A 23,807-nucleotide genomic window follows, 5' to 3' on the forward strand; every position below is an offset into this window, starting at 1 on the left:
TAGGTGCTTCGACTTATGAATTTTCCTCTAGATACGAACAGAAGCCTTGCCAGCAGCCCAGAGCTCACCCAGTCAGCTGTGGGGCAGCGCTGGGGCTTCTGCTGCCAGGGAGAGGCCTCCGGTTTGCTGGAGCTCACCCTGCCTGCTGCAGAGCAGCACTGAGACCTCTGCTGCCGGGGAGAGTGCCTCCATCCCACCCCCCAAGCTGTGGAAGAGGTGCCACCTGCAAGAGGCACAGCAGGGCGCATTGCAGCCCCAAACCCCACCAAGGAACTAACCTGAGGAAGTCTAGAGAAAAACCTGGCCTGACAAGAAAAAAAAGTGACCCTGGCTGAAGTGAATCAGCTCTTTACTGACCCTTGCCCCACCCCCAACTTGTAGCCAGGTAAGCCCACCCACCCTCAGTGCACGTAAGAAAAAAAAATGTTATTTTTTTCATCTACAATACTATCTTATTTATTTTATAGTACAGTACAGTCATACCTCGGGTTACAGACGCTTCAGGTTGCGCTTTTTCGGGTTATGGACCGCCAAAACCCAGAAGTATCAGAACAGGTTACTTCCGGGTTTTGGTGGTCGCACATGCGCAGAAGCATTAAATTGCGCTTTGCGCATGCGCAGAAGTGCCGAATCACAACCTGTGCGTGCGCCGCTGCGGGTTGCGAATGTGCATCCCGCACTGTTTGTGTTCGCAACACGAGCGTCCACTGTACATTGATTATTTCCTTCATTTTATGGATCTTTGGTCTCGTTAGACAGTAAAATCTGTGTTAAATTGCTGTTTTAGGGGGTGTTATTCATTGTCTAGAACGGATCAATTCACTTTTCCATTACTTTCTATGGAAAAGTGCACCTCTACTTATGTATGTTTCTAGTTATGACTAGTTCTCCGGAATGGATTATGGTTGTAAGTAGAGGTTCCACTGCATCTAAATTCAATTGATAATAATAAATGAAGTTATTGAGAATAAAATGGCTGCATTGACAACAAAATGAAGTTTTGCTCTCAGGCAAGCAGATGCCTTTCATGTCTCGTGAACATGATATGAAAACTTAGAATATGGAATGAGTTCAGCGGATGGCTCATCCGGAAAAGGATTTAAATATCTGACTTAATTCCAACACTTCCGCCGCTTCAGACAAGTGAGATGTTGCATTGCAGAGAAAGCAAAGTTAGCAAAAGGCAACAGCTGTGCTCCATAACTTTTACTGAACTCGTACATCATTACTTTTTTTGCACACACACTCATACAAAGCCTGGTACGTAGATTAATGTTATTGAATTAAGTGCTGGTTATGGTTTTCATGCCCTGTATTTTTATTCATTAGATTTATAGCTATGGTATGTTTACATTGGGACTGGGGGAAAAAATGATATTTTCTTTCTAGTCTGCCTAGTTGTATTTATAATTCATTTCTGTAGAAGTAAATGCACCTCAGTCATGTATTAAAGAGCAGGATTCATTTATAAGGCACTCGAATGCCTGTCTTCCTTATGATGGTCGTTGTGATCAAGCTTTAGCATAGTTTCTCTACAGGAGTTGTGACTACTCTTAAGTAAATTACTGGAAGCGTTAGATTCGTCATGAGTGGCACTAATGTTTTTTTGTGTTCTGAGGTGCCATTTAAAGCTAAGCTGAAGCCTCTGCTCCTCCACCGAGCGCTTAGCCTCCATTGTGTTCGGTTTCTCTGCATTATTTATCACAAGATAGGCTACCAGCACAGCCATTTTGTACTGCTGTGAGAGAGCTTGCTGAGAGAATATTCGTCTTAATGCTCATCCTGGCATTGGATCACACAGCTGAATGAACACGGCTTTAATTGTTTGGATTAATTTTAGTGAAGAGGGGTATGAGAGGATACTTTTTGGGGGGTGGGGGGAAAAGGCTTTGAAAGCTAACAGAAACATTTTTCCGGACATTCCTCCTTCTGTAGCTAATTGTGCATAGGCTCTCTCTGCAGGTTCAGGTGAACATGTGGACCAGGCTGATGGGGATGATCATGCTCCCCCCTCAATGTATCCATTTCTATAAGCAAAGTGATATAATATACGTCGAACATGACTGATGTGGACAGTTCTCAAACGTCTGTGTGAATAATGACTGCATAAACAAGAGGTGCCATGCAGTTTCTGGGTCTTTCAGAAATTGTATTAAGTACCATATTTTTTGCTCTATAAGACTCACTTTTTCCCTCCTAAAAAATAAGGGGAAATGTGTGTGCGTCTTATGGAGCGAATGCAGGCTGCACAGCTATCCCAGAAGCCAGAACAGCAAGAGGGATCGCTGCATTCTCTGCGTAGCGATCCCTCTTGCTATTCTGGCTTCTGGGATTCAGAATATTTTTTCCCTTGTTTTCCTCCTCCAAAAACTAGGTGCGTCTTACGGTCTGGTGTGTCTTATAGAGCGAAAAATACGGTACTTAAGTATTGTAGTACTTAAGTGCAACGAAGATGCTCCTTGAATAATTAAATGGCTAACAATTCTAGAATCCCCTGTGTTGAGATGAATGGAAGTAATGTGGCACAGATACCTGATTTTGAATTAACACTTCTGTTGAAAAATAATTGGTATCTGTATTTGGAGACTGCACTGCAAACTTGTTTGTACATTGACTACAAGCTAGATCTGGAAAACATGGATACAAAACAAAGCAGAAGGTCAAGTGCAGGCAGAAGGAGAAAGGGCCAAAAGTACAGCAGGGAAGGAGGGGCCTCTTTTCAAGCTACCGTATTTTTCGCTCCATAAGACTAACTTTTTCCCTCCTAAAAGTAAGGGGAAATGTGTGTGCGTCTTATGGAGCGAATGCAGGGGGGAGGCAGGCAGGAAAAGCCCCCAAGAGCTGCACACAAGCTCTGCGCGGCTCTTGCGGGCTTTTCCCCAGGAGGGAGAAGGGACTGATGCCGCTAGTCAGACCCGTCTCCCTCCTTGTAGAAAAGCCCGCAGGAGCCGCACGCTCCTTTAAGGGAGCTCCTGTGGGCTTTTGCGGGAGGTGGGGGAATTGCCTTCTTTGCTCTTTGGGGCTGGGGGGAGGGAAATAATATTTTTTTCTTGATTTCCCCCTCTAAAAACTAGGTGTGCCTTATGGTCAGGTGCACCTTATGGAGCGAAAAATACGGTAAGTGGGTGGAAGCAATTTAGATTGGATTGAAAAGGGAATGGGCCCGTGGAAATGTTGTCCTCAAAATCCTCCTTCAAAGGTGACTGCTGCTGGAGAGTTGCCATGTCAAAGCAGATGTGCTGCTTTTCTGCTGCTGGGCTCCTGCTGTGCTCTTCCCCCTTGCAGTGAGTTCCTTCTAGAACAGGGGTGCCCAAACTTTTTTCAAAGAGGGCCAGATTTGATTTAATTGTTGGGTGTTTTTGTGTTTTTTTTACAATTTTACCCCAAAGTTATTTAGCTTTTGTTTTTTAGGATTGAAATTGCTGAGCCTTTTTTAGGATTTTACCTCAGGACATATACTGCCACGGGGGCCGGATTAAGCCCCCGAAACAACAGACTTTGGACATGCCTGTTCTAGAACTTTAGCTCCCTTTGCTCCTCCACTGCTTACCTTTATTCCCACTCCTACTTTCCTCACCCAGCATTTCATTATTTCTCCTACAATTCAGTATGTTGGACCCATAAGGAAACAACCCATTTACAATTTACCACGTGGTTTATTTCTGTGGTCAACACCAGGTACATTAAAAGTTGTATTGCTTGCATCTAATTCTTGGTTTCTCTGAATTTTATCTTTAGTTGTTGAGGTCTTAATTTGTTTCTTCTGCCTCCCAGGTGAGGGAGTTCAGAATGTGGGGCAGATCCATTTTATAACAGTGAAAAACTAATTTCCTTAAACGATTTTGTATATTCAGTATGAGCAACACAGTGGTTATCCATTTGCTAAATATGCATACCATCACAGATTTTGTGTGTGTGTTTGCTGATAGTTTATTTGAAATTATCACATTTTTACCATGGCATATTTTAGTCTCTCCCTTCTTCCCCTCCGTAAGCCCCTTAGCCTCTTTTACAGTAAGATTTTCATTTCTGCCAATTATCTCTCTGCTCACATTATAGTTGGGGGTGTCTGCTAGGCACATGAGTAAGGATCAAAATGTAAATAGAGCAGCCTTGTGTCATGCTACTGGATTGGTAAGGTTTCTGTTTATGCTTTGTGCCTCCCATATCACATGGCTTTGGAATCTGGTGAAAAGCTCCAGGAATTTCTTCCAAATCAGTTCACAGTTAGTGTTTTTGTGTCGTTTGTTCTCTTCTTATGAGCAGGTTGATCATTAATTTCCCCAATGTTGGTTTATCTAAGTGGAATGATATTTTAAAAAATGCACAGCCTTCATTTCTAATGCCATTGCCCTTCTGAGTTGCTTATTATAGGATAGACGGGGGAAGCCCGGTGTGTCTGACTTTTCTGCCTGAACAGGAGGCAGGAGGAAAAACGACCCAAGATCTTGTGACCAGGAAGCCAAGTTCATTGAGGCATGCATGATGACAGAATGATTCCAAGATTAGGGCACTGAGAGAGCCTCATCTGATGGAGGCATGATAGGAACTGGGAAGTAGGAAAAGGAATTGACTGCCTTAGAAAACAACTTCAACAAATAAAGGGGGCGGGGAGGACTGTTCTTTTGCAAATCAGCAAAGCCAGCATCAGTCAGTGGTCAGCAAGGAATTTTAACAGCCTTGTTTTGAGTTGAGCAAGAGTTGAAGGGCCAACTATGTGAACCCTGTGCAAATGGCTGATCAGTGTGTAGATCGTGTATACAGGAGTGTGAGTACGTATGTTGTGGTTTGCGCTAGTTGGCCCATTCTCTACACATTTGAGGTGGCACCTACATAGGGGCTTAATGACCTTAAGCTCCACATTTATGATATATATCATCATTTTTTTGTGGAGTCTGCAGTGTGCATTTGGAGCCCGTGTGCATCGGGGTATACACATGCAGATTCCTGTGCAGGGATCACCTCAAGAGCATCAGTGGCAAGAGGGTGAAAGAAGCAGGTACAATCTTGATCTGCTGCCTACAGTGTGACCCAAGATACAGGCAAATGACTGTTTAACCCCTTCAGAGTGCAGCAAAATAACAGGGTTGCAGGGAGAATTCTGCCAACACCTTTTGGGCATTTAATTCACTCACTTTCTTGTTTCTGCCAAGATGGAAACAAATGGGTATGAGCAGATGAGTCAAACAGAGATGGAATTATACCAACACATTTCTTGCTGCTCACACCAGATTTGTGTATGTGAGATGCCTTCTGTCTTTTGTCTCAACTTGCATAGGTGAGGCGACCAAGGTGCATAACTTATTCCTAGTTGAGGTGCTTTAGAAGCTTGGTTTAGCACTCTTAGTTTTGCATGAAGCGTTTGTGAAAATAGGAACTCTGGATGGTCTCCACCAGAGGCACCTACCTGCCATGCAAAATGCATTGAAACAAAGTGGGGCTATTATGGTTTATGTGGTGTGGGCATGCAGGTAAAATTCATTGTCCTGCAGTTAGATGCAACTTGGGTCTGTAAGTGTACTGCTTCAAAAGAGCACCGAGCATGCCCATTACTGAGGAGACAATGCTTTGTTATAGTCCTCCAATGAAGAACTATCAGTTTAAAATTGGACATTTGAACATATTGTGTCATGTGTTCCTCTAGTAAACCAAGGTTATTAAAAGAAATTGCACATGAAGTGATGTTATGTACTGATTTTTCATGTTGGTTTGGTCTGGATCTTCTTTTCCTGATAACCATGGTGTCATTTGCATCCTGCATTTTCTGGACTTTTTGGTTTTCCATCTTAATCAATATCAATTATGAAAATGGAACATGCCTTGGCAGAACCCCAGCAACATTATTCTGGTACACTAAGCTCAGTGGTGAAATGTTTTGCCAGTACTTAGCGTATTACATTTCTGTACACTTTCATCCTCTGTGATTGTGTTCCATGCATGCTTCATTAACTTAAGTAGCTTGACTTCTGAGCTGGACTTCCTTCCTTCCTTCCTTCCTTCCTTCCTTCCTTCCTTGTCTGTCTTTCAGTATGTTTCCACTACTTACCCTGTACAAATGAATCTTGTTTCAGTTTACAAAGGTAGAAATGAAAACACATCAAAATTATTTCAATTAAACCCCCCCCCAATATTTCAGTTATCAACAATAGTATATGGCAGTAAGATTAATGCTACTGGTTAAGCAAAGCATTTGCATCCACCTTGGGGAAGAAATGTCTTGCCAGTCACACAGTCACACGCATTACTGCGGTTGACTTCAGCATTGCCCCTTGCAAGGCAAGCAAATAAGCAAAAAAGTGTGATAGGAGGTTAATAAGTTGTGAAAAACTATAAATTGATCAGAACATGCTCCATAAATGCAGTGGTGGAGGAGGAGGATTTCTGCAATCAGTTACTTGGTACAGTACTTTCAAAGTGGGCTCTTCAAGATTTCTGACACTAATATGCTACACCCAACTCTTCATGTTCAAGGGATCTTTCAACATAAACTTACCTACCCATGAAAACTGGTACATTGCAGAAACTTCTGGATAGAGAATGGATGCACCAGCTGTTTCTAGTCTGTGACACATTTGTTCAGTCATAAACTGCTTTATGCATACCACTGAGATTTCTTTTTTTGTTAGACAGTAAGTAAGTAAAAAAAGTATGTTCTATCTTATGTCTGCATTAGTCTGTAAATCATTTTTTTTTAATCTGCAGGGACATAAATACTCGCATGTATTTAAATGCACATTTTTGAATGTGTTTCTTCCTCTGAATTTACATTTCTAAAGGCATCTCTCTCAAAAGATCTATTTCTAAACACATTTTGATATGTATTTTTAACTGGGAACTACATCACAAAATTCAGAGAAGTGCCGAAATCCAAAAGATAGCTAATTTCTAATCCTTGCATGAGTTTAGGATGTACAGACTAGGGCAGTTTGTAATAGAATCCACAAAGGTCACATTCCTCAAGCATTCCCACTTCTGGGGCATGTTGTAGGGTGTGCAGTCAGTTTGGGTGGAGCAAGGGCCAGACTTGATGGGCCTCATTGTTGCTATATGTGAGGGAGATTGGAAGCAGTAGGCAACTCTAAGAGAGTCAATAAGCTTATTCTAAGAGTCTGCCCCCCTTCATGGATCACTGCCTTGCCGTGGCGAAGGGGCTTGAAGAACTCAGAGAAGCTATGAACTACGCCGAGCAGGGCACACAAGATGAACAGGTCATAGTGGAGAGTTTCGACCAAACGTGATCCACCTGGAGGAGGAACCGGCAAACCACTCCAGTATCCTTGCCAAGAAAACTCCATGGACAAAGACAACAGGCATATAAAAGTTATGACGCTGGAAGATGAGCCCCTCAGGTCGGAAGGCGTCCAACATGCTACTGGGGAAGAGCGGAGGGCAAATACAAGTAGATCCAGAGCTGATGAAGCGGCTGGGCCAAAGCCGAAAGGACGCTCAGTTGCGGATATGCCTGGAAGTGAAAGGAAAGTCCAATGCTGTAAAGAAAAATATTGCATAGGAACCTGGAATGTAAGAACCATGAACCTGGGTAAGTTGGAGGTGGTCAAAAATGAGATGGCAAGAATAAATATTGACATCCTGGGCATCAGTGAACTAAAATGGACGGGAATGGGCGAATTCAGTTCGGATGACCATCACATCTACTACTGCGGGCAAGAAACCCGTAAAAGAAATGGAGTGGCCCTCATAGTCAACAAAAGAGTGGCGAAAGCTGTACTGGGATGCAATCTCAAAAATGATAGAATGATCTCGATACGAATCCAAGGCAGACCTTTTAACATCACAGTAATCCAAGTTTATGCACCAACTACTGGTGCTGAAGAAACTGAAATTGACCAATTCTATGAAGACTTACAACACCTTATAGAAGTGACACCAAAGAAGGATGTTCTTCTCATTATAGGGGATTGGAATGCTAAAGTAGGGAGGCAAGAGATAAAAGGAACAACTGGCAAGTTTGGCCTTGGAGATCAAAACGAAGCAGGGCAAAGGCTAATAGAGTTCTGTCAAGAGAACAAGCTGGTCATCACAAACACGCTTTTCCAACAACACAAGAGACGACTCTACACATGGACATCACCAGATGAGCAGCATCGAAATCAGATTGATTATATTCTCTGCAGCCAAAGATGGAGAAGCTCTATACAGTCAGCAAAAACAAGACCTGGAGCTGACTGTGGCTCAGATCATCAGCTTCTTATAGCAAAATTCAAGCTTAAACTGAAGAAAGTAGGAAAAACCACTGGGCCGGTAAGATACAATCTAAGTCAAATCCCTTATGAATACACAGTGGAAGTGAGAAACAGGTTTAAGGATTTAGATTTGGTGGACAGAGTGCCTGAAGAACTATGGATGGAGGCTCGTAACATTGTACAGGAGGCAGCAACGAAAACCATCCCAATGAAAAGGAAATGCAAGAAAGCAAAGTGGCTGTCCAACGAGGCCTTACAAATAGCGGAGGAGAGAAGGCAAGCAAAATGCGAGGGAGATAGTGAAAGATACAGGAAATTGAATGCAGATTTCCAAAGAATAGCAAGGAGAGACAAGAAGGCCTTCTTAAATGAGCAATGCAAACAAATAGAGGAAAACAACAGAATGGGAAGAACCAGAGATCTGTTCAAGAAAATTGGAGATATGAAAGGAACATTTCGTACAAAGATTACCATAATAAAGGACAAAAGTGGTAAGGACCTAACAGAAGCAGAAGACATCAAGAAGAGGTGGCAAGAATACACAGAAGAATTATACCAGAAAGATATGGATGTCTCGTACACCCCAGGTAGTGTGGTTGCTGACCTTGAGCCAGACATCCTGGAGAGTGAAGTCAAATGGGCCTTAGAAAGCACTGCAAATAACAAGGCCAGTGGAAGTGATGGTATTCCAGCTGAACTATTTAAAATTTTAAAAGATGATGCTGTTAAGGTGCTACACTCAATATGCCAGCAAATTTGGAAAACTCAGCAGTGGCCAGAAGATTGGAGAAGATCAGTCTACATCCCAGTCCCAAAGAAGGGTAGTGCCAAAGAATGCTCCAACTACCGCACAATTGCACTCATTTCACACGCTAGCAAGGTTATGCTTAAAATTCTACAAGGAATTCAACAACCTCAGATATGCAGATGACACAACCTTGATGGCAGAAAGTGAGGAGGAATTAAAGAACCTTTTAATGAGGGTGAAAGAGGAGAGCGCAAAATATGGTCTGAAGCTCAACATCAAAAAAACGAAGATCATGGCCACTGGTCCCATCACCTCCTGGCAAATAGAAGGGGAAGAAATGGAGGCAGTGAGAGATTCTACTTTCTTGGGCTCCATGATCACTGCAGATGGTGACAGCAGCCACGAAATTAAAAGACGCCTCCTTCTTGGGAGAAGGGCAATGACAGGCCTAGACAGCATCTTGAGAAGTAGAGATGTCACCTTGCCAACAAAGGTCCGTATAGTTAAAGCCATGGTTTTCCCGGTAGTGATGTATGGAAGTGAGAGCTGGACCATAAAGAAGGCTGATCGCCGAAGAATTGATGCTTTTGAATTATGGTGCTGGAGAAGACTCTTGAGAGTCCCATGGACTGCAAGAAGATCAAACGCATCCATTCTTAAGGAAATCAGCCCTGAGTGCTCACTGGAAGGACAGATCGTGAAGCTGAGGCTCCAGTACTTTGGCCACCTCATGAGAAGAGAAGACTCCCTGGAGAAGACACTGATGCTGGGAAAGATGGAGGGCACAAGGAGAAGGGGGCGACAGAGGACGAGATGGTTGGATAGCGTTTTCGAGGTTACCAGCATGAGTCTGACCAAACTGCGGGAAGTAGTGGAGGACAGAGGTGCCTGGCGTGCTCTGGTCCATGGGGTCACGAAGAGTCGGACACGACTAAACGACTAAACAACAACAACAAAAGAGTCTGCCAGTTCATTGAAAAGCCCCTGATAAGCATGCAAGGAACCCCAGTATTTTACATTTTGAAAGCCATTCATCTAAATCAACCTTCCCCAACTTAAAAAAGGTAAAGGTAAAGGTACCCCTGCCCGTACGGGCCAGTCTTGACAGACTCTAGGGTTGTGCGCCCATCTCACTCTAGAGGCCGGGGGCCAGCGCTGTCTGTAGACACTTCCGGGTCACGTGGCCAGCGTGACAAGCTGCATCTGGCGAGCCAGCGCAGCACACGGAACGCTGTTTACCTTCCCGCTAGTAAGCGGTCCCTATTTATCTACTTGCACCCGGGAGTGCTTTCGAACTGCTAGGTTGGCAGGCGCTGGGACCGAGCAGCGGGAGCGCACCCCGCCGCGGGGATTCGAACCGCCGACCTTTCGATCGGCAAGCCCTAGGCGCTGAGGCTTTTTACCCACAGCGCCACCCGCTTCCCCAACTTGGTGCCCTCCAAATATTTAGACTAACTCCTGTCAGCTCAGTCAGCACTCCCTACTGTCTTTATGAGTGCCTGGCGTGCTCTGGTCCATGGGGTCACGAAGAGTCGGACACGACTAAACGACTAAACAACAACAACTGTCTTTATGTAGCCTTTTGAGTATTATTATATATATATTCCACTCCTCTTTGCAAAAGCAATCCCAGAATGTACATTAACATTTCAATCACAAAAATGCATGTAATATTCAACCATATATATATATATATCTGAGAATGCTGTGGGAAACTGTAGTGAGGAGAAACACAGGAATAAATTATCCACATACATTTCAGAACTAAAAAATTCGCTATGAATTTTGGATCTTGTGGTTAAATACAGTGATACTATATTTGCTGACACAATGTCAATGAAATGTTCCTCCTATATTTATATCCCTATAGTTTACGTAATGACTGATTGCTCTCATTGTCTACAGGAAAAAATAGTTTTTACTGTTGTGCTCCTCCTTGTAATTTAACTGTCAGTGCTTAGACAGGTGCATATGATCTTGAAGAGAAAGTGCGAAATCCAGTTTAAGTAGAATGTAGCAAAGTTGAAAAACAATTTTCTTAACCTAAGGTGAAATATGAGAGTTGAGCAAAGAACAGAGCAGACTGCAGATGCTGTCTGTCTGTTTATGGAATTTTACACACAGACAGGACTTAAATAAAGGAAGGAGCTCCCATTTAGAGACTGCTTATGAGCACCAAATGCTTACACCAGGAAAGGCATGTTTGTGTACAAAGGGAGAGACCCTGGGAGAGGATCTGTCCCCTTTTCTTCCATATGGAAAGATTTGGTGGAGTTTGGGTGGGGACTGGCTGAGAAAGAGAGTACCTCTCTGCTTGTTTCTTCTTTTCTTCTAAGACAAGTGTGGGGAACATTTGGTCCCCCTCAGGCAATCAATCTGTTTAACACTTCGCAAGGTAACATAAACATTGTATTAAAAACAGAAGATTTTTCTATCTTTGCATGATTATTGTTGAGCTGATTGCGATGTCAAGCCCAGACTAAAAGGGAAACTGAGCAACTTAAATAAAAGTTACCCAGTCTCCTTTTTCTGTTCATAAGCAAAGTACAAAATGTGTCTATGCCCACACCATTGTACTGCAAACCGCAAAGCTGATGAGCACAAAAACACTTGATCTAACACATTTTGAAGTGTTTATACATTTGGCTAACAGCTCTCCCACCATCTCGCATTTCTGCTTTGCTTCTCCACTTTCAGAGTCTTCCGAGTCACATCAATTCCACTCTTTCTGTTAACACATCTCAAAAATTGCTCTTTATTCGCTTCATGGGTTGATCACCTGCAATACACTTGGGTGTAGTTCAGCTTAACAATGACCCATATCTAGAAGCATTACAGCATTTATATTTTGAAGGATGCTGCCTTGGTGGTTAAGCAACAACCCAAGCTTTCGCTCTTCACCTGCCAAAGTAAAAATGATGCTTCCCTGCAAAGGCAAGATGCCAAGACAGAAAGTTGGTAAGCATCATGTATAGAAGTGTAATGGCAATGGAAAACTGATGATTTGGGTAAGGAGAAGAATTAGTTTTCCTCTACCACTGCTCTTCTCAATTTTGGGTCCTTGTTTACACTGGAACACCCCTTGCAGAACTCTTAGAATCTGTTAATTAAAATTACAGAAACTAAAGAATGGAGATACTGATTTTTTTTTCATGTAAAGCCAGGTTCCCTTAAATCATGTGAAAATTATGTGCAAACAAGATACCCACATTTATAGGCTTTCTTCATAGCTGTAAACATAAGGTTATCCCATGTTCTCCTCAAAACAGCCAAATGAATTTGGTTTGACTGGGAGTGATTGGTTTGCCCAAAGCGAACAACTGAGAGCAGAAGTAGACATTGTAGTCAACATGGAAGTGCCTCTTGAAAAGGAGAGCATTCCTGCGTCCAATTATCACTATAACCTTTAGACATTCTTATTGTATTTCCCTGTTGGTGCCAGCCAGTAGTGATTTGGAGAGTGAACATGGAAAGTCATGGTGTTATGCCATGGCATAGATTAATGTGCCAAATGTTATAGTGGAGAACTTGCCATGAAGTTCAACTGAAAACTTGCATTTTCAGTGTCAGACAAGTGTTCAGTATAATATTTACTTGTTCCCCAGATCTCCACAGTTAAAGATGGATTTGAACCCATGTCTCCCTGGTCCACTTCCATCAGTCTGTCTCCTGCTACGACGGACTACCTTTCTATTGTTTACATAGACTTACAAACATTATTTTGGCTGCCAAGTATTGAGGCGTGGTAGTAGATGCCTATGACAGAACTTGGATTATGGGGGTGGGAGATTAATAAAACCTTGATAAAGATAAGGGAACACAACGAGGGCTGATGTGGTACATATTGAACGTTCAATCTCCTGCTCCCCTAGATCCCTTCCCCCAGTTTCTAAACCATTAGCATCTGTGTGCTGGTAATGATGACATCTAACATATGGACACTTATGGCTCCATTCAGGATTCACACTTTTGATGCAGCAAGGATTAATCCAGGATCGTTAAGTTGATTTCTGCTGATGGGGGTGAAATGGTGAGCTTTTACTGGAACTGGTGTGTGCAGCTCTTTCGGGAAGAGGGAAATTCCACACAAGTTTGATGGAATTAATCTCCTTTCCTCTTTCTGGTTTTGATCCAGGCTGCAGACAGCTGCAGAGATAAAAGAGACCCAGGCAACCAAGTTCATGAGCGAGCAGGCAACAGGAATGGGGTTAGTGCACAGTCAAGAGATCAGAGCAGAGGCAGCATGACTTCAGGGCTTAAAATCTGTTTCTTTTCAGTACTGGTTCTCACTGTGGTGCAGCTGCTGGGTGTGTTTGTGTATGAGAGAGAGACAGAGAGAACCAAAACTGGATTGCTGAGTTTCATGTAAAGATAGGATTCAGCAACAGATGAAGAGTCCTACCCTATTAGTCAAGGTCTGTGGGCTGAATGCCCTCTAGCAGAGAGGTCCATTTTAGGAAGGGATCAGAGAGGTCCTCTTCTATTCCTCCTCCAACAGGTTGTTGGCTGATGGTTGAGGGTCACAAGATACAGTTACTTACACTTCCCATAGTAAGTGAGGAAGGCAAGTTCAAAAGGTTTTTGAAATGATTCTTTAAAATGGGAGGGAAACTGTGGTGATCCATCTTTAATTATTCGTCATGGTGGCTGGGGATGACTGAAGTTTCCCCACCTCTGTTTGAAAAACAACCCCTGAGGGATCCATAAGTTATTTCCCTTATGGCGCAGTTTCTCGCAAATTAAGAGATTGTGAAACATTTCCCTCTTATGTATCCGTTGAGTCCAGATAAAGAATGAAGAGCAGCCTTGCAGGAAGGAGGAGCCGATGACAATCTTTTTTCTTCTTTTAAGATATCAATTCAATTTCACTTTCTTTTTCCCAGCCAGAGCTGAAACAGTTTTAATTTGGAAGACAAAGTTCTGGCTTTATCACCTTAATTGTTTCTGCATTACTTCAGCTGCTTTTAACCCAATTAAAATGGAGATTGTGTCTATTCACTGTGCACGAGCCTTCAATACTTGTTTGAATAAGCAATTAGACTGGAAGAAATAATGGGCTGAACAGTAAAATGTCTTGGGCAGGCTTCTTTCAGTTTCCTGGTCATGAGGTATCTGGTGTTCTCTGTCGGGGTTCATGGGCCTGAAGAGGACTGCCTTAGATCATTCTGTCTTTATCAGGGCAAGATAAATGCTTCTTCTGCCTTACAGAATGTTTGTTTGGCTGCTCACAACTCAAATTTCCTTCATCATCATGGCTCATGCCTGTACAACAGGCTTCCTCAAACTCGGCCCTCCAGATGTTTTTGGCCTACAGCTCCCATAATCCCTAGCTAGCAGGACCAGTGGTCAGGGATGGTGGGAATTGTGGTCTCAAAACATCTGGAGGGCCGAGTTTGAGGAAGCCTGCTGTACAACTTATGACCTATGAGACAGAATTCAGCCCATTGACCATGTTGAATGGCCCACAAAAGGGCTCAATAAACCTCTTATTCTTGCTTTCTGTCTGGGATGCCAAAATATGGACATTTTAAGCAATTTTAAGCCACAATGTGCAGGCCTGTTTTACCCTAAATTTGGAGGCTGCGTGTGAATCACTAGGACAGTTCCTTTACTTCTCCAGCTCTTCCTGGTCACATGTATCTTGTAGAGAATTGGTCAGTTTAGCCCAATGTTGTCTCCTTCAACTGGCAGCACTTCTTAAAGGTGTCAGGCTAGCATCTTTCCCAATATCCTTTTTAAACTGGAAATGCTGGGCACCTCGTGTGTGCTCTGCCCCGACTTATGTGCCTCATCTTTCACTCCTGTTCAACAGTGTTTGGAGAAACCTGCCAATTTCTTAGGTTGTAGCTGTTGCTGAATCCTTAGAGCAGGCCTAACTGGTGGTCAAGCAAGCCAAGGAAAGCTCACTAATCTTCCTGCTTGTCTATGACTACATAAGCAGGTGGGTTGTCCAGTAGCTGTCAGGCAGTAATACTGCCTCGTTGCATTCAGCTTAGGAGGTCACATATTCTGCAGGGCAGCCATAGAATGTCATCCTTTGCTGACTTCATTGCTCTCTCCAGCAATATCCTCCCAGCTTTCACCAGCCTGTTGTTTCTGGTGTGGAAGTAACTGGCATCTAATACCACATTGGGGACTCCTTGAGCATTCCTGACTGGAAATGGCTATGCCTCCAGTCCTCATTTAAGTCCTTCTTCCTAGGATTCCCAGTGCTGCTCCCTATCTGATTGTCCCCAGGTAAGGTGCCCCATGGTGCTCTCAGCTTCATTTGTCTTCTGTGGGGGGTGGGGGTGGGGATGATGACATTTGGAAAGGTGAAAGTTACCAGTTTGTTTTTTTAAAAAAGATTTTTATTAAAGTTTTCAAAATGTTACAAAAAGAAAAAAGAAAAAGAAAAAATACAAAGTAAAAACAGTTAAAAACAATTCAATCTTTCCGTATCTTATCTTTCATTTGCTTGTTCCCCAGACCTCCTCACACCTCCCTTTTTTGTATCCAGTTCAATTAGTTGGTTCAGCAAATCCTTTCCCTCTTTGTTTTTATCCTAATCTTTAATCTTAATATATTATAACTTTAAATTATCACAAGTTAACAATCCATTTTTGCACATCTTTATAACATTACTGCTGAAAACCACTTAACTTCAATCCAACATCATTTTAACATTCATTAATTTTGCAGTATTTCTGCAAATAGTCTTTAAATTTCTTCCAATCTTCTTCCACCGACTCTTCTCCCTGGTCTCGGATTCTGCCGGTCATTTCCGCCAGTTCCATATAGTCCATCACCTTCATCTGTCATTCTTCCAGGGTGGGTAGATCTTGTGTCTTCCAATACTTTGCGATAAGTATTCTTGCTGCTGTTGTGGCATACATAAAGAAAGTTCTATCCTTCTTTGGCACCAATTGGCCGACCATGCCCAGGAGAAAGGCCTCTGGTTTCTTCAGGAAGGTATATTTAAATACCTTTTTCATTTCATTATATATCATCTCCCAGAAAGCCTTAATCCTTGGGCACGTCCACCAAAGGTGAAAGAATGTACCTTCAGTTTCTTTACATTTCCAACATTTATTATCGGGCAAATGATAGATTTTTGCAAGCTTGACTGGTGTCATGTACCACCTGTATATCATTTTTATAATATTCTCTCTTAAGGCATTACATGCCGTAAACTTCATACCTGTGGTCCATAACTCTTCCCAGTCAGCCATCATAATGTTATGTCCAACATCTTGTGCCCACTTAATCATAGCAGATTTCACCGTTTCATCCTGAGTATTCCATTTCAACAGCAAGTTATACATCCTTGACAAAGTCTTAGTTTTGGGATCTAACAGTTTTGTTTCCAATTTTGATTTTTCCACCTGGAATCCAATTTTATTGTCCAAATTGTATGCCTCCATTATTTGATAATAATGAAGCCAATCTCGCACTTTGTTTTTTAGTTTTTCAAAACTCTGCAATTTCAATTTATCTCCCTCTTGTTCCAAAATTTCCCAATATTTCGGCCATTTGGCCTCCATATTGAGCTTTTTCTGAGCCTTCGCTTCCATCGGTGACAACCACCTTGGGGTTTTGTTTTCAAGTTAAGTCCTTATATCTTATCCAGACATTAAACAATGCTTTCCTGACAATATGGTTTTTAAATGCTTTATGTGCTTTGACCTTATCATACCATAAATATGCATGCCATCCAAGAAAGTTACCAGTTTGCTACCCCACACTTTCAAATCCCCTTCTTGTGGAAACCACAACAAAGTATTTAAATAGCTTTGGTGTCAATAGGTTGCACCTCACAGATCAGTTTTTAAGGCTGTTGCTAAGAGGCAAATGAGAAGCATCAGTAAGTAAGGAGAATGCTTAATTACATATGGGAATATGAAGTTCTGCTGTTTTTACAGATACACTTATTCAGGGGGGGAAATGTTTTTATTTGCAAGCATGCTCTTTAGACTTGTTTCCTGCTTGACAGCAGTTGATTAGTGGCCTTTGGCAAGTTTCTATCAAAGTTCTTCAGTTGGGGCTGAAAGAAACAGTTTGGCATTTAAAATGCAACCACTGAAAGAGGATGAACTCTGAATCTTGCAGCTGACTGGCAGGAACCAGCCCCGGGGGCTGCATGTTCATGCTGTTGTTTTAAAGAACCAATTCTGTTTTACAAACTAGCAGTGCCTCTCTGGGTGACTGGATGCTTCCCTCTGCTCACCTCGTATATTTGTGAATAAATGGACATTGCAAGCAACACTGGTTTCCAGTGCTCTCTTCTTAAGAAGGAGTCGACTCTGCTGAAAGGGATTCCCCAATCCCTGAATTTTGTGCTGCTTTAGGAAGAGTGAAATGTATATGTGTGGGAGCCTCCACTAGCTGTAGATGAAAGAAGGCATTCCTAGCAGCTTCTTCAACCTGTTTCTTTCTTCTCCTCTCCTCTCCTTTCTTTTCTTGTTACAACAAAAATGGGTCATGGATGTGTGTGTAAAATATTAACACATTATTTTACAATACAACCCATTTCTCAGAGAGCAGTTCTAGGCTCAGGGGTGCTCCCAGATCCTCTGGCTGATCAGATGGGGCCACAGAAACCCCATCAGTCAGAGGCAGGCTCTTCCTCTTCCATTCAAGCTCATGGCCATTCTTACCACCATCACATCCATCATCTCTATCTTGTTTGGATTCAGTTTCAACTTATTGTCCCTTGGCCATTTGATATTGAACACAGATGCAGAATCAAGATAGCTGCTTAGTTTTGTGTGTGTGTGTTTTGTTTTAAATGTGTAGGGCTGCATACCTTCTGCATATTGATGGCACCCAACACCAAAGCTATGGATGATTCCTCCCAGTGACTTCATATAGATCAGGGGTGGGAAACATCTAGCCCTCAAGATGTTCCTGGACTCCCAGCTCAGCATCATTCCTGAACTTTGGCCATGCTGGCTGGGGCTGATGGGAGCTGATTGTGCAAGTTGGACATTTCACCTATGTGAAATCTAGATGTGATGAAAAAATTGCTGCAAGGCTGACTCTTTATACTTTCATTGGTCCTTTGTCTTATTTTCAAACCAAAAGTATAACTGACCTGACAAACTCATTGTTAGAGACACAGAAATGCATTATTCATGGAAGAAGAACTAGAGTCATCCTTAACTTTAACACATATTGGCAGCTCATTACAAATGGCTTGTAAGCTTAAGTTCTCTCTGTTGTTTTCCAGCTGAGGAAATGTTTGTACATTGCATCATCCTCTTCCTGTATCCATTAGAAAGATGCAGTTCTTATAGTTGCACTATGTGTTCCTGTGGCTGAGTTTGTACATAGTCCACGGTAGCATGCCAAATTGTATCTATCTGGTGGCTTTTCCCACTTACATTTTATGCATGTTTGTGGTGATATGAAGTTCAAAGAATAGGACTACATGAGTGAGGGGATGGAAGATGCTAAGGTTGCTGCTAGGCACAGTGGTATAACATGGAGGGCGGTGTACACTGGATCAGTTGCCCTTGGTGCAAAATTGTTAGGGGGTGCAAAATTTCAACATCCAGTGCTGCCTCAATACAGCTGTATGCTTCCATTGCTGGGCTCCATTGAAAACGGCTTCTCCATGGGAACCAGGAAGTGATCTCTCCAGGCAATGGAACGACTCTTATTTTCTTATCTCTGTGATTGCGATCTCCTGGGTGATGTGAACACAATTAAGCAGTTGAATGCACATGTGCACTCCGTCCATTTTCCTCCCACCCACACATCCCTTCACGCAGCCCCAAGTGCTGGCAAACCATGCTATGCTGCTGGCTAGGCAGGTATGCAGGTGACAAGTTATCTAGCTAGGGAGGAATTAAATAGTAAAGTCAGGTGGGCTGTGTTGAGAACATATACAACAGTCATTACTCAGGCGATAAATTTGCCAGTTGCTGCTGGACTCTGTTAGATATGTATTGCCACCTGACTAGGTTTTTGTTCTTGTTTCAATTTCAGATATACTTTCTAATTGTTTGTTTGGTGATGATTTGAACAAAGCAAATTAACCCTGTGCACATGCTTGGTCATTATTATATCTAGCCTCAATAATTTCATAGAATGATGAACGACACCTGAGAACATGAAACAGAATGCTCCAGTAAGGCATCATCTACCAGGTTGTCCCCTGATATATTGCAAGATTTCAGCAAGATTTCTTGCAAGATTGTAGCTGCCACTTCTGCTCCCCCAGCGATGGGGCAGGCAGTGTGCAGGTGGGTGCACTGTTTATTGGAGTTCCATCGCTTGAGGCGGTTGCCTCAGCTTGCCTCATGGGCAGCCTGGCCCTGGTAGGCTGCGTTTTGCACTAGCTGCACTTTCTGGACCATCTTCAAGTGTAGCCCTTGAGCACAATTACAGTAGTCGAGATGGGAGGCTGCCAGAGTGTGCATCATTGTGGCCAGTCTACCCCAATAGGCACAGTGGTAGCACAATCCTTCATCTGTAGAAGATCGTAAGGTTCAGCATTTGGCATTTCCAGCTAAAATGATCCACGGTAGTAGGTTTGGGTAAGAAGACCTTGCAAGAGCTGCCACCAGTTTGTGTAGTAGTCAGTATATTCAGTTTCCAATGATCAAGTATAAAGTAATCAATTCAGTTGCTGTACCATTGATGAGTGGCAGATAAACACACGAGCTGGCTGTTAAATAATGTGTTGGAGCTGATAGATACATTTTTGCCTGGTGGTGTGCTTGTGATGGCTCATCATGCAAGCATTGTGTGAGATGCATGTGTGGGAAGCAACTCTGATCAGAATGCAACTATCCAGCCTGGCTTCAGCATTTCAGCTGAGACACTGCTCTTAAGCGAAGCGCTGTGGCTGTTTCCTGAATCTTGCAAATTATGCTCCTGTTCGTGCAACCTTAAGTGACATTTGCTGTTAAATTTTAGGGAACTTGAAACATCTGATTGCTCATCAAGCTCATTAAAGTGGTTACATGTATCTGCTCTCATTATTTGCCAAGTACTTGATATTTACACTTAATAGTCTTCCAGCTTTGGAGAAAGGCACGTATTGTCTGATGAACTCATCAGCTGTTTCTCTCCCTTCCCTGATCCCACTACCGTATCAATTTAATTCCAAGATTTCCTTCTTTTCTTGGTTTCTTTCTCTTCAAAAGCTATTGCTTCTTGCCTCCCTTCTGTTCCTGAAGGCTTATTTTCCTGAGTCAACCTTTTGTTTAAACGGCATTGCTGTCAGTTTATAAAATGAAAAAAAATATGACTTGGTAGTTCCACTAACTTCTTAAATCTTTAGTAAACTTCTGGGCTCTCTTACCAAAATGGATTTGTTTTAGTAGCACCTCTACACTAATTAGGTGGCATACTTAAGACAATTTGTGCTTTCAAATGATCCAGTTTTAGTAATTTGAATATTAAAGGATTGGTACCAATATTAGCAAACTGATATATCTATCACATTTATGATTAGATGATAGTTTATTTGGGGTTTTGGATGAACACTTGCTCTAGCACTTCCTTGTTCAGAATAAGTGACAGGAAATGTATTTGGCAGAGGAAGCAATAAACATTCCATGAGTATTTACAGGCATATATCAGATTGCTCTAAGAAGAGGCAGAGTTGGATGATTTCAGTTACAAGCACACCAAGTTTTATTTTGTTTTAAAACATGCAAAATCATGCCTGCGGTTACTGAAAATGAATTTCATAGTTCTTTTAAGATCTGAATTCAGTAGCAGGCAGCATTCAGCTGTTTTCTGATACAGAAAATATTAACTGCAGAAATTTAAATAAAATCCAAAGTTAGATCATGGGGAGAAAAGGGCAATTTATATGATTAATTTTTTAAAATTAGTTCTTAGTGACTGCAGAGCATGTTCCTGCTAATAGCTCCAGCTTTAACTTCAGCTCACAGTAGGACATCATGAAATATTTAAACAGAGATTTCCCTCCTGAATCTGTTGGTGTTTCAGGATGAATATTCTTAAATATTCTTAAAAACGATAAGATATAACATTTACAAAGAACTGGTTTGCAATAAATATTTCATATGTATATACATTTATATCTATAAAAGGAACCTTTCCACCATTAATAGCCTTATATATACTGTGCATATCAGACACATTCTCTAAGGAGGGAAGGACCACTGAGCTCGCAAGGCTGTGCCACCAACCCACTGCTCCCCCCCCCCCCCCGTGAGCCCTGAAACTGGAACTTATCCTCTTTCTAATTTGGGGGCTTAGAAACAAAAGGCGGGTTTGTCAAATTCTGTATAATATACAGTCCTCTTCAGAGTTAGATCTTTTTATGCTGAAACAGGAGGGCTCCGCCTTGCCCCAGACCCTGTTTCTAGCAAGGACCTACCAGGCATGTCCAACAGGTAAATCTACCAGTAGATCACTGGATGTCTGCGGTAGATCACTGGTAGATCATTGGCTCCCCCCAAAGAAGCTGAACAACTGTGGCTCCCCTAAAAAAGGCTCAACATTTTACCTCCTCCCTGAAAAAACTCAACAACTTTGACCCGAACCCCCCTAAGGGGGGGGGGGTAGATCACTGCCACTTTTTAACTCTGTGAGAGATCGCAGTCTCTTGGGAGTTGGCCACCTCTCCTAGCCCAATGCATCTGAGAAATGCTCAAGCAAATGCACTCAACCCTCTCATGGGAAAGGGCTAAGCTTCCTGAAGAAGGCTGCCTGCGGCCAAGGAACACAGCCTGGCCGGGAGGGGCATGAAATGTGAGCAGGTGAAAGAGATAGGCTCAGGATCCAGGCAGGTGAGGTCCGAGGGGGATGGAGGAGGAAGAAGAAGGCAGGTGGAGGGAGGGAGGAGTGGGAGTTCCATCTGGAGGTGGAGCAACCGAGGTCACGCCGGGAAGCATAGGGGACTAGTCTAGTTCCCCTATTCCACTGACCACATGCCACTGCAACAGATTAAGTTTAGTGGTGGGTGGGATTGCCAAAGTCATTTTTTCTGGGAACCCTTTCCCCTTTCCACCTCTTATCAAGTTACCTGTACTTCCTTGCTAGTAAGCTTATCTTAGGTTTAAGCTGTAAATCTCATTTAAAATAGCCAACTTGTTTTCCAGATTCTTTGTGGATTCACTAAAAGTTTAGCAGCCACTTAAGGCTCCTTATGTAACTCCCCATGAGGGATTTCTTCTTGGGTCCTATCCCACCACCCCACTGTCTGTGATCCTCTGCTCTCACTTGCTGACCTAATTCCCTCCATCCTTCATATAAATTGAATCACAGTGTCATTTTGGAATTATTATTCAAAGGAGACTCTGAAGCGGGAAGACACTGTACCCAGACCATTTGAATAGCCATCAAGTAAAACGTGACTGATGTGAACTTAGCAGTAAATGCTCACTTAATCGTTTGCATTACCATACTGCTTAATAAGTGCCCACACTTGATTACATTTTCTATGTCTACTGTAATTTTTTTAAAAAATAATTTAGCTTAGTATGATAAATATGGCAGTGATTATTTTCCAGTTCTAAATGCCAGCATAACAGAAGTTAGCTGGAATGGTAATGGTATAAGAAATATTACAGCTGTTTTAACAAGACCTGTTTAATTGAGCTAAACTGATGGGTCTGAAATATACAACACAGTATGAACATTTGTTACTGTCTCATTTCTGCAAAGTGTAGTATGTCATCTGGGTGAAGCAAGGAAAGAGGAAGGGATTGGATTTGGAAGTGGGGGATTAGACTGCAATCAGTATTAGGCAAGTTGGGCAAGACTTGAGTTCAAATCCCTTTGCTATGAAGCTATCCGGGACACCCATGATTTTTCAATTGACTTGCCTAGGATCCAGGACAAACCACTGCTTCTCAGAAATTACCCCCGGACGTCAATTCCGTCTTTGAAATCCCAGTAATGTCTGTGAGAACCTGGACGTATGGCAGCCCTAGCTAAATGAGCGACCATCAGTTTGCTGCTATTTATAAGCCTAATTTAGCTCCTATGTTTGTTGCACAGATAAAACTTTAGCAACTCCACAAGGTGGAGAAATTATGCTATTATTATGGAGATAGTATTATAGTCACTAATTCCATAAATAAAGGTTGCAGTTTGTACTGATCTGGGAGTTTGCCTTTGCACTACGATTACTGTTCCTCTTTAAGACAATGAAGACTAAATATGTTGTGACAGTTATTTTATAAGACATGCACAGCATGGTGTTAGCTCAAAGATCTTTGAAAGAACAAGCTAAAAAGCACTCTTTCCTAAACCAGAATCCCACAGCATAGCCTGAACGGAAAAAGAGATTTGCTTGTTTTGCTAATGCCACCACCACTTTCTAGATGAAGGAATCAAATGATGTGTCTAAATATAATATACCTTTTGCTTCAAGAGTTGCTATAAATTTATTCCATCCAGATTTGATCCATACTTCATTCCAGAATGTGATGTGCTTTCTGAAAAGGCCTGCTTTTATCAAAGAGTTTAGAAGGCTGGATGAATCGCTGAATCATCTGTAAGAGGCCCCATGCAATCTGGCTGCACATGCTGTGTCTTTTTAACAAGAGGGACACAGAGAGCATGTGAGGTGTTTGCATTTATAGGCAAAAGACGAAGAGAGAACAGCTGATGGAGTACGTTTCGCAAGGCCATAGAGATGGGAAGTCAGTCTGAATTGATCAATACTGAGATTAAGGAGCAGAGGCAGTATGAGAGTAACTTGGAAAAGAGAGCCTCTACGTGTAACGCTCAAGCAACGGAAGAAGCCATTTTGGGGGGGGAAGAAGTAGGTGAATTCACTTCTCTTCTTATTGCAAAAGCAGCACAAAGCGAAGACCAGGAAACACCAGGCAGATTATTAAAAAACAATCCAAAACCACACAAAAAAGGATACAGGGATTTCTCCA

The 23,807-nt window shown here is 42.4% G+C and overlaps 1 protein-coding gene across 11 annotated transcripts in view; it reads left to right on the plus strand.

The window, feature by feature from the left end:
- ANK3 (ankyrin 3) overlaps positions 1-23,807 on the plus strand; it is a 398,459-nt gene that overhangs the window by 73,726 nt on the left and 300,926 nt on the right. The gene's annotated exons all lie outside the window — the stretch shown is intronic.

The sequence above is a fragment of the Podarcis muralis genome, chromosome 6, assembly GCF_964188315.1.
Source record: "Podarcis muralis chromosome 6, rPodMur119.hap1.1, whole genome shotgun sequence".
Lineage (NCBI taxonomy): Eukaryota > Metazoa > Chordata > Lepidosauria > Squamata > Lacertidae > Podarcis > Podarcis muralis.